Source organism: Xenopus laevis, chromosome 4L (assembly GCF_017654675.1).
Source record: "Xenopus laevis strain J_2021 chromosome 4L, Xenopus_laevis_v10.1, whole genome shotgun sequence".
NCBI lineage: Eukaryota > Metazoa > Chordata > Amphibia > Anura > Pipidae > Xenopus > Xenopus laevis.
In genome coordinates, this window is record NC_054377.1 from 140,001 (window position 1) to 149,564 (window position 9,564).

The following is a 9,564-nucleotide window of genomic DNA, read 5'->3' on the forward strand; positions in this document are numbered from 1 at the left end:
ATGACTATAAGAGGGACTTGGATGATTTCTTGGACAGACATAATACAAAGGCTATTGTGATACTAAGCTCTATAGTTAGTATAGATATGGGGATATATCATTTATGTGACAGTAGGGAGGGCTGTGTGTATGGGGATAGGTTTTCATTTGGAGGGGTTGAACTTGATGGACTCTTTTTTCAACCCAATTTAACTATGTAACCAAAATTTGAATTCCTGTCTGCCAGAAGTGACATCACAATTACCTGAAAGTGATGTCACAGGAGGCAGACAAGACTATGCCCCACTCCCCATGCAAGGTGCCCATGGACGGTGGATGGTAAATTATGCCCAAAGCTTAGTGATTTGTGGGTACTGTGGGTGTAACTGGCCCAATGTGGGACTCAGTCCAGACAATGCTGGGGCCACTGATGTTCTCCTAGTGAGGGCAGGAGTGCAGGGAATGGCATTGGATATTGCTGGATGGACTCAAGCTTTTGGCCCCACTGTGGGTGCAAGACACAATCATGTGACTCAGGGTAAGAAACTTTGTGCTAGAGAAGTGCATTCCTGCCATTTCTTAGGCAGCCGAGACCTTTGCACCCGGAAATTTTCTTTGGAATGTTGTTTTTCCCCATCCCGTAAGTGTTCCCCTCTTTACCCCAAATACCCACCAGGCCTGTTCTGCACATACTGGCGACTGGTTCCTCCACTATTTGCTATTTTTGTCTCCTTTTGTCTTATTTACGGTTCAAAGCCAAGAATCTGGGTGACACCTGTCAATGGATTGTTCCATTAAAGAGGCAGCGCACCTGAAAATTCCCTGTCACGCACACACAGCATTAGTCTATATAGTCAATTTCCCCTTTAGTTCTTATCTCTTGTGGCTCTTCAGTTATTTAACGAGGCTGCATCAGTGTAGGGCCCCAGGTCAGTCATTCCATTCTGTGGGCTGAGGGGAATTAATAGCTCTGTGCCCTTGATTCTGCCCTGTCACTCCCTGGTATAATGTATTTGCCTGTGTACATGGGCTGTAGCCTGGAGGAGCCTCTGCTCACGCACCTAGAAAAGCAAGGGGTAGGAACATGTATGGCAGCTCCATCTCTTATGAGACTCATGGGAAAAAACGTATGGCAAATAAAATGCAGGGGGCACAGGATGGGGGATTATGGCATGTAAGTGACAGGGTTAGTGTTGGTCCTTACTAGGAACCAAACTTGTCTCCCTGCAATTGTGGGATTATACTACTGGCTTTGAACCAATGACTGACAAATCTAAATAGGGACCCAATTTGCACAACACAAAAAATGCCCCTTTCCAATTCAGCACCCCGAAAATAATGCTTTTAAAATTTTCCATGCCATGGAGCTGGTCATGATGCCTTCTGGCCACTAGGTGGGGCCAAAGTCCACCCAAAACTAAAGGCTCCCACTGTAATAATGTCATTGTTTAATGGGGGGTCACTGGGAGTTCTTTTCATTTCCTCCTTCAGTCGAGACCCATCACTTACTGATACTTAATTACTCCCACCAGACCCCATGTCCCAAGCACCACCCCATGCCACATATCAGTCATGAAAGGGTAAAGGGTTATCCCACCCCATGCTGAAAATCATGCTTAAAGGAACAGTCCAGTATTAAAATAAAAATTGGGTAAATAAATAGACAGTGCAAAATAAAAAATGTATCTAATATAGTTAGTTAGGCAAAAATGTAATGTATAAAGGCTGGAGTGAGTGGATGTGTAACATAATAGCCAGAACACTACTTCCTGCTTTTCAGCTCTCTAACTCTGAGTTAGTCAGTGACTATAAGGGGGGCCACATGGGACATAACTGTTCAGTGAGTTTGTAATTGATCCTCAGCATTCAGCTCAGATTCAAAAGCAACAGATATGTCCCATGTGCTTCCCCCTCAAGTCTCTGATTGGTTACTGCCTGGTAACTAGTCAGTGGAAGCCAAGAGAGTTGAAAAGCAGGAAGTAGAGTTCTGGATATTATGTTACACATCCACTCACTCCAGCCTTTATACATTACATTTTGGCCTAACTAATTATATTAGATACATTTTTTTATTTTGCACAGCCTATTTACCCAGTTTTTATTTTTACACTGAATAATTCCTTTAAGGAATAGGAGGTGGAGGCTGCAAGGGAACATACTTTCAGAAAGGGGAGTAGATACAGGGAACAGACTCTCAGCAGGGTTGGTGGGACTAATACAGTAAAGGAATAGAAGAAGAATGAAAGGGAACATAAGGAAGTGATACTTTACAAAAAGGAGATAGATACATGGAACAGACTCCCAGCAGGGGTGGTAGGACTAATACAGTAAAGGAATAGCAGGGAGAGTGAAAGGGGGATAGATACAGGGAACAGACTCCCAGCAGGGGTGGTAGGACTAATACAGTAAAGGAATAGGAGGGAGAGTGAAAGGGAACATAAGGAAGTGATACTTTACAGAAAGGGGAGTAGATACAGGGAACAGACTCCCAGCAGGGTTGGTGGGACTAATACAGTAAAGGAATAGGAGGGAGAGTGAAAGGGGGATAGATACAGAGAACAGACTCCCAGCAGGGGTGGTAGGACTAATACAGTAAAGGAATAGGAGGGAGAGTGAAAGGGAACATAAGGAAGTGATACTTTACAGAAAGGGGTATAGATAAAGGGAACAGACTCCCAGCAGGGGTGGTAGGACTAATACAGTAAAGGAATAGGAGGGAGAGTGGAAGGGAACATAAGGAAGTGATACTTTACAGAAAGGGGGATAGATACAGGGAACAGACTCCCAGCAGGGGTGGTAGGACTAATACAGTAAAGGAATAGGAGGGAGAGTGAAAGGGAACATAAGGAAGTGATACTTTACAGAAAGGGGGATAGATACAGGGAACAGACTCCCAGCAGGGGTGGTAGGACTAATACAGTAAAGGAATAAGAGGAGAGTGAAAGGGAACATAAGGAAGTGATACTTTACAGAAGGGGGATAGATACAGGGAACAGACTCCCAGCAGGGGTGGTGGGACTAATACAGTAAAGGAATAGGAGGAAGAGAGAAAGGGAACATAAGGAAGTGATACTTTACAGAAAGGGGGATAGATACAGGGAACAGACTCCCAGCAGGGGTAGTAGGACTAATACAGTAAAGGAATAGGAGGGAGAGTGAAAGGGAACATAAGGAAGTGATACTTTACAGAAGGGGGATAGATACAGGGAACAGACTCCCAGCAGGGGTGGTAGGACTAATACAGTAAAGGAATAGGAGGGAGAGTGAAAGGGAACATAAGGAAGTGATACTTTACAGAAAGGGGGGTAGATACAGGGAACAGACTCCCAGCAGGGGTGGTGGGACTAATTCAATAAAGGAATAGGAGGGAGAGTGAGAGTTGTTGCTGCTGCGCATGAGTAGGGGCAGAGCAGGAGGATGAGGAGGAAGTTCCACTCGGTGAAAAGTTTTTATTTTAGTCATCATTGTCTCTGTCCTGATATACTTATATATATACATATACACTTAAGTGCAGGGCATAACTTCAAGGCCTGGGCCCACATGGAAAACTAATTCAGCCCCCTCCCTAAATTGACAGATGACCTACAATGAGAGCAAATTTGGGGGATGGACTCCTGACCCACAAACAGCAATTCCATTCACTAATCCTCTACCTGACCTGCAATAGCCCAATTTACCCTCCGACCCGGGAACATGCGAGACTGGAAGTGACATCACTTTTGGACAATCCCTGTTGTAGAGATTTCGGCAAAAGGTTACAGTTACATAGTTATATAGTTATATAGTTAAATTGGGTTGAAAAAAGACAAAGTCCATCAAGTCCAACCCCTCCAAATGAAAACCCAGCATCCACACACCCCTCTCTACTTTAAATTAAATTCTATTTACCCATACCTACACTAACTATAGAGCTTAGTATCACAATAGCCTTTGTATTATGTCTGTCCAAGAAATCATCCAAGTCCCTCTTATAGTCATTAACTGAATCACCACCCGGCAGTGCATTCCCCAACCTCACTGTCCTCACTGTGATGAACCCCCTACTCTGTTCCTTTAAATGAAACTTCTTTTCCTCTAGTCTGAAGGGGAGGCCTCTGGTACGTGATTCTCTTTATGGGTAAAAAGGTCCCCTGCTATTTGTCTATAATGTCCTCTAATGTACTTGTAAAGTCTAATCATGTCCCCTCACAAGCGCCTTTTTTCCCCCAGAGAAAACAACCCCAACCTTGTCAGTCTCCCCTCATAATTTAACTCTTCCCTCCCTCTAACCAGTTTAGTTGCACTTAGTCTCTGCACTCTCTCCAGCTCATTTATATCCCTCTTAAGGACTGGAGTCCAAAACTGCCCCCATACTCCAGATGAGGCCTCACCAGGGACCTATAAAGAGACACAATTATGTTTTATCCCTTGAGTTAATGCCCTTTTTTATACAAGAACTTTATTTGCTTTAGTAGCCACAGAATGACACTGCCCAGAATTAGACAACTTGTTATCTACAAAGACCCCAAGATCCTTCTCATTTAAGGAAACTCCCAACACATTGCCATTTAGTGTAGAACTTGCATTTATATTATTTTTGCCAAAGTGCATAACCTGCATTTATCAACATTGAACCTCATTTTCCAGTTTGCTGCCCAGTTTTCCAGTTTAGACAAATCACTGTGCAAAGTGGCAGCATCCTGCATGGAACCTATAGTTCTGCACAATTTAGTCTCATCTGCACAAATAGAAACAGTACTTTCAATGGCCACCTCCAGGTCATTAATAAACAAGTTGAAAAGCAAGGGACCTAGTACAGAGCCCTGCGGTACTCCACTAACAACACTGGTCCAATTAGAAAATGTTCCATTTACCACCACTCTTTGTAGTCTATCTTTTAGCCAGTTCTCTATCCAGGTACAAATACTATGTTCCAGCCCAACATTCCTTCATTTAACCAGTATCCTTTTGTGTGGCACTGTATCAAATGCTTTAGCAAAGTCTAAGTAAATCACATCCACTGCCATCCCAGAATCAAGGTCCCTGCTCACCTTCTCATAAAAGGATACAAAGAAAATGCTCATCTGTGTATGTTACAACCCTGCCTGTGTAATATTATATCTATTATACATGTAATACACCTTGTTATTGTAACTAATGGGGAGGCCAAGATAGATCAGTCGTTCCATCATGGAATGCCAACCAATGTGCCGCCACCATATTGAATGTGGCGCATCCTCCTTGGCACAACCAATAGTAGAGTTTCCTGAAATTCCTCTGTGGGGGTCTTCACTGTTCTTCAAACTCTGTACAAGCTCTTGGGAACATGTGAGGGACATTAGAGCTTGTATTCCAGAGACTAGTGTTGCCTGTCCCTTTAATATCTCCCATAAGGCAAATCCTATTGGCCTGAGGGTGTTAGCAGAAGCCAATGGAAAATTAGGGTTACTTGGAGAGGATTTATTATAATATGATTATTGCAAAAAGAATCCGACTGGATTTTTGAATCTTATTCTTTGTCTCCAAATAGGATCAATGGAGAGTTACATATTGTGCCTTCCTGTAAGTCTGTAGTGCCAGTCTATTAATATGAATATTATTGTCATTTTAATGTGCATTTTTTGTACTGAATTGTCAGAGGGTTGCTAGGCAACGGGCAATGCAGCAAAACGGCTTGTCGATAAAGTCTTCCACAGTCACTTCCGGGTCCATGTGGCGAAAGCCATGCAGCTAGAGAAAGTTTTATCCCAGAAAAACCCTGGAAATCCAAGGGAACGCTGGGACAAAACAGACATCAGTTTGTTAAGACAGTCTAAAGGGTCCAAATGAGATATGAGATATTGAGAGAAATCAGCAGATGAACATGAACCAGTTCTTCAGTAATAATAATAATAATAATAATAATAATAATAATAAAATAAATGGACTAATTTAACCCCTTAGGGTACACACCACAGAGTGTCACAGCACGGATGAGTCTTTATATAGAATATTGCAAACATGTAAGTACAAACCATAATAATATCCAATAAAAACCGTATATGACTGGAATGTAAAACTATAGAGCAGGAGTGCCCGTACTTTACTAATGTGGGGTCTAATTTTAGTGATGTTGTCCCATTATGATCTATTTCCATAAAAGCATTGTTAGTATTTTGTATTGCTTAAATATTATATTGATTTATGGGTAAAGTTATCTTGCTATATTTGAGATTTGTATTATTTATTATTAACTATTTCTATGTAACTTTAACAGAATAGATATCTGAATTAAACAGAAGGATGAATTAGACAAGCTCAAGACTAGACAGATCTACTGATCACCAGCTAAAGTTCTACAGGTAGATCCCTGCTATAGAGCCAGTCATTTCCATTTGTGGTTCCTACTAGTGGCTGCAATTCATTTTTACATGAAACATATTCCCCTCACCCCTGCAGCCACCTGTATAGATGTTTTACCCAACCCATTACTTTCAAGCACTTCCCTAATAGTAACTTCTCTGTTGTGCCAAACAAACTGCATGGAAAGTGCTACAGGCAAACTTCTTGGGTCTGGGGTCTTTTACTTCAGGCATGGAATCTGGTTAGCGGATAAAAGGTTTCCCCAACCCTATATTTTCTGGTTTTGATCTATGGCTGACATGGTGCAACCCCCTGCTACTATGCTTGGCTATGATTGGTAGTGATAACAAGTGAAGCAGATCCTAGTACCAAACATGTATAGGGGCCCTAACTGATATATACCTTTATTATATGTATGTGATCATACTGGAGATTGGGGGCCCTAATAAGATTCTGCTGAGTGGGAAAAGGACTTCAATCAAACCAGTTCCCTCCCCTCTAGATGTACTACAGTACCATAAAGCAAAGTCCTCCATAGATCTCCTAAGAGTCTGAATCTGACACAAGGGAATCACTGGCAGGAGAATGCTAAGAAGTGAGGATTATATCTACAGGCACTTTCCCTGTTAAAACATATTTCCACTGTATTTTCCACAGGACACTGTTGTCAGATGGCTCATTCCTTCCATCAAAGCAAATATATGAGGAAATTACCAAGAAATGAATTAAAGAATAATATATTGTTGATTCTGCCTTTAAAGGGGTTGATCGCCTTCATACACTTTATTTGTTTATCTGTTTTCAGATTGTTCACCAGAAATAAAAACTATTTCCAATTTCTTTCTATTTTCTATTTGTGACAGTTTTTCTAATATTGAAGTATAAAATGTCATTCGTCCTGTTCATATATGTTTGTGAAACAGCTCTGGGAGGGGGGGTCAGCGACCCTGTAACTGATCCATGACCCTAATGATCCATTTCTTCTGTTTGTCCCTGCTACTACTGAGAAATGGATCAATTTATGGAGCCAATTGGAACAGAATCTGCCCCTGGATCACTGAGCCTACATCATTCACTGCAATGGGACTAATTCCCTGAAACAGATTCTACATTATTCACTGCAATGAGACTGCTTCCCTGAAACAGATCCTACATCATTCACTGCAATGGGACTGATTCCCATAAACAGATCCTACATCATTCACTGCAATGGGACTGATTCCCTGAAACAGATCCTACATCAATCACTGCAATGGGACTGATTCCCATAAACAGATCCTACATCATTCACTGCAATGGGACTGATTCCCATAAACAGATCCTACATCATTCACTGCAATGGGACTGATTCCCTGAAACAGATTCTACATCATTCACTGCAATGGGACTGATTCCCTGAAACAGATCCTACATCATTCACTGCAATGGGACTGATTCCCATAAACAGATCCTACATCATTCACTGCAATGGGACTGATTCCCTGAAACAGATCCTACATCATTCACTGCAATGGGACTGATTCCCTCTAACAGATCCTACATCATTCACTGCAATGGGACTGATTCCCTGAAACAGATCCTACATCATTCACTGCAATGGGACTGATTCCCTCTAACAGATCCTACATCATTCACTGCAATGGGACTGATTCCCTGAAACAGATCCTACATCATTCACTGCAATGGGACTGATTCCCTCTAACAGATCCTACATCATTCACTGCAATGGGACTGATTCCCTGAAACAGATTCTACATTATTCACTGCAATGAGACTGCTTCCCTGAAACAGATCCTACATCATTCACTGCAATGGGACTGATTCCCATAAACAGATCCTACATCATTCACTGCAATGGGACTGATTCCCTGAAACAGATTCTACATCATTCACTGCAATGGGACTGATTCCCATAAACAGATCCTACATCATTCACTGCAATGGGACTGATTCCCTGAAACAGATACTACATTATTCACTGCAATGAGACTGCTTCCCTGAAACAGATCCTACATCATTCACTGCAATGGGACTGATTCCCATAAACAGATCCTACATCATTCACTGCAATGGGACTGATTCCCTGAAACAGATCCTACATCATTCACTGCAATGGGACTGATTCCCTGAAACAGATCCTACATCATTCACTGCAATGGGACTGATTCCCTCTAACAGATCCTACATCATTCACTGCAATGGGACTGATTCCCTGAAACAGATTCTACATTATTCACTGCAATGAGACTGCTTCCCTGAAACAGATCCTACATCATTCACTGCAATGGGACTGATTCCCATAAACAGATCCTACATCATTCACTGCAATGGGACTGATTCCCTGAAACAGATTCTACATCATTCACTGCAATGGGACTGATTCCCATAAACAGATCCTACATCATTCACTGCAATGGGACTGATTCCCTGAAACAGATTCTACATCATTCACTGCAATGGGACTGATTCCCTGAAACAGATCCTACATCATTCACTGCAATGGGACTGATTCCCTGAAACAGATTCTACATCATTCACTGCAATGGGACTGATTCCCATAAACAGATCCTACATCATTCACTGCAATGGGACTGATTCCCTGAAACAGATTCTACATCATTCACTGCAATGGGACTGATTCCCATAAACAGATCCTACATCATTCACTGCAATGGGACTGATTCCCTGAAACAGATTCTACATCATTCACTGCAATGGGACTGATTCCCATAAACAGATCCTACATCATTCACTGCAATGGGACTGATTCCCTGAAACAGATTCTACATCATTCACTGCAATGGGACTGATTCCCTCTAACAGATCCTACATCATTCACTGCAATGGGACTGATTCCCTCTAACAGATCCTACATCAATCACTGCAATTAGACTGATTCCCTGAAACAGATCCTACATCATTCACTGCAATGGGACTGATTCCCTGAAACAGATCCTACATCATTCACTGCAATGGGACTGATTTCTCTAACAGATCCTACATCATTCACTGCAATGGGACTGATTCCCTGAAACAGATTCTACATCATTCACTGCAATGGGACTGATTCCCATAAACAGATCCTACATCATTCACTGCAATGGGACTGATTCCCTGAAACAGATCCTACATCAATCACTGCAATGGGACTGATTCCCATAAACAGATCCTACATCATTCACTGCAATGGGACTGATTCCCTGAAACAGATCCTACATCATTCACTGCAATGGGACTGATTCCCTGAAACAGATCCTACATCAT